This window comes from Micromesistius poutassou (assembly GCF_964030765.1).
Source record: "Micromesistius poutassou genome assembly, contig: SCAFFOLD_2291, whole genome shotgun sequence".
In the NCBI taxonomy this organism is placed as follows: Eukaryota; Metazoa; Chordata; class Actinopteri; order Gadiformes; family Gadidae; genus Micromesistius; species Micromesistius poutassou.
Genome location: NW_028178801.1, coordinates 95,001 through 97,500, shown reverse-complemented (window position 1 = coordinate 97,500; position 2,500 = coordinate 95,001). Strand labels below are relative to the sequence as shown.

General features: G+C 41.0%; 2 protein-coding genes across 3 annotated transcripts in view; both read right to left on the bottom strand.

The window, feature by feature from the left end:
• LOC311373391 (NLR family CARD domain-containing protein 3-like) overlaps positions 1-269 on the bottom strand; it is a 25,165-nt gene extending 24,896 nt beyond the window's left edge. The window contains exon 1 of the mRNA XM_084490161.1: positions 16-269. The gene's annotated coding sequence lies outside the window, so the exon portion shown is untranslated. The remainder of the gene's footprint in view (positions 1-15) is intronic.
• Positions 1-2,500, bottom strand: part of LOC311373395 (NLR family CARD domain-containing protein 3-like) — a 65,140-nt gene that overhangs the window by 56,249 nt on the left and 6,391 nt on the right. The gene's annotated exons all lie outside the window — the stretch shown is intronic.

Here is a 2,500-nt window from a genome sequence, read left to right as displayed (position 1 = left end):
TTGAACGTATCTTACCTTATCTACTCCGTGATTAAAACGCGTCCATACGGTGTAAAGTTATAAAAGTGTAAATGTAAGTGAATAAACGGAGGTTAAAGTGTTGATAAAACAAGTTAATCAGGTGAAAGGTTTTAAAAGCGGAGAAAGAAGAGCTGCTGGCTGCGACAGACCGCTCAGATGAGGAAGTTCAGAACGGAACCGATCTGACGCTCAGAGAGACGGAGGAGGAGGAGACACACACACACACACACACACACACACACACACACACACACACACACACACACACACACACACACACACACACACACACACACACACACACACACACACACACACCACTGAGCCAACTGTTAAGTCTGCCTTAATATAGTCAGAATATATATATATATTAATACCATGTAATAATACTATAATATAATGATGTACTAATACTATAATATAATAATGTAATAATACCATAATATAACATGTGATAATAGCCTGTGTATGCTATCAGTACATTACTGCATGTCAGCGCAGACCAACACTGTTTAGTGATGTCATTGGATATGCTTATTGCATGTTGTTACATGGAGCTCATCACACTAACAATAAGCTGTTATAACTTTATATCAGTCAGCTGTTATCCTGCTCTAAACCATCACACTAACCTGTTCTAACTTTATATCAGTCAGCTGTTATCCTGCTCTAAACCATCACACTAACCTGTTATAACTTTATATCAGTCAGCTGTTATCCTGCTCTAAACCACACTAACAATAAGCTGTTATAACTTTATATAAGGTTAGATGGATATTAAACTGTCCCATCACTAGATAAGGTCTGTACCTTCTGTAACAGTCATCACTGTGGTGGAAAGCTGAGGTTGAAATGAGCACAGCTGGTGCAACAGGCTGACTTAATAATTATGTATCTTATATCATATTAACATCTCCTGACCGTATTCATGGTCTTAAACCAAACCTTTGCTGTAATTTCAAAATGACAAAAGCATTGTAATAAACCATAGTATGTATAGTGACACACAGAAGTCAACGTTTGGTATTTACAGAATGAAGACTGTTTAACCCAACCAATACATTGCTCAATGATTTACACACTCAACATTAATAAGTACTGACGTCTGCTAAAACACATGACAGCTCTTTCACTGTAGCCACATCAATATTGTCAGCTGATCATCTCTCGGTGCTTCTGTTGACATGTGAATCCTGTTTGTTGCAGGAAGAGTTACATGACCTGAGGGGTGTTCCAAGAACGGAGGTTTAACAAACACAGAGTTAACGCTGAACTCTAGGTTGTCCGATCCTGTGCCGACTAACCCAGAGCTGTCGGTTCCACAGCACCGGTTATGAATTAGTTCAATCAACACGGGGTTGGTTAACACAGGGTTGTGCGCGTTCACGGCAAACCTATAAAGACGTGATGTATGGATCATGGAAATCCTGATCAAAATGGCGAAACGGGCCGCATATTTTACCGATCAAGGTACTAATTATTCTTTTTCCTCCCTCAGCAACTAAAGAATAAAAATGATGGAAGAAAAGTGTTTATTTTATTTATTTTTATTTAAATGATTTCTGCAAATGTGGTCTCGCATCCTTTGTCAGCCCTTACAAACATTTGCGAATGTGTTCCTCCTCGAGGAACGGGTAAAGTGGGGAGGCATCTCTTTGCGCAGAGTGGCTATATTGTGGAGGACGGCGCATGCAACAATTACATCGCATGCCCGTTCCGGACAAACTCTTAGTCCACGTAGGCATTGGAATCTGGACTTCGTTCTGCTGTGTGCCAGGTTAAATGTTGTCTGTGGTCCAGGAGCGGGATTAGGGTACGGGGTGATGAGCGTCGGGAGGCATTGATACCCTCGATCTCCTAGGAGATCCCCATCGAATTGCCCTGCGATCAAATACAAACTTTGAGCTATCTTGCACAAGCACAACAATTATATGAGGTCTATGATATGTTCATAATGCAACGCACCCTGTTGAAATGTATTGCTCACATTGGATGTGTGCCATCAATGCACCCAATTACATTAGGAAATCCTGAAATATAACACCCAGATGAAAAGTCAACAAGGATAATTTCGGAGCCATTTGGGAACACTTAAAGTAGATAATGCTGACCTGCAAGTTGGTGAAACTCCATGAAGTTACGCAACAACCGCTTCAGCGCAAGACAGACGCACGGAGCGGCAGACGGTAGCTTTGCCTATGTGCTCAGCATCTCCTACACTGTACAAAAAGCTACCCGTCGCAAAAAAAACGGAAAGCTATGCAAATTGTTTGTAGTGAACTGAGGGCAGATCCACGATTGGTAACATTTGCAATGTAGGGTTGGAGAAGGCTATTTAAATATATCAAAGAATCACGTGAAAAACTATATCTCTCCAGCAAAAAGTCATCCGGAAAGGACAATATGTCGAGCCGTGGTCTAATTAATCTCTCTGTGAATTGCACAAATTATTTGCGCTCCGATATCAACAGGCGAACAC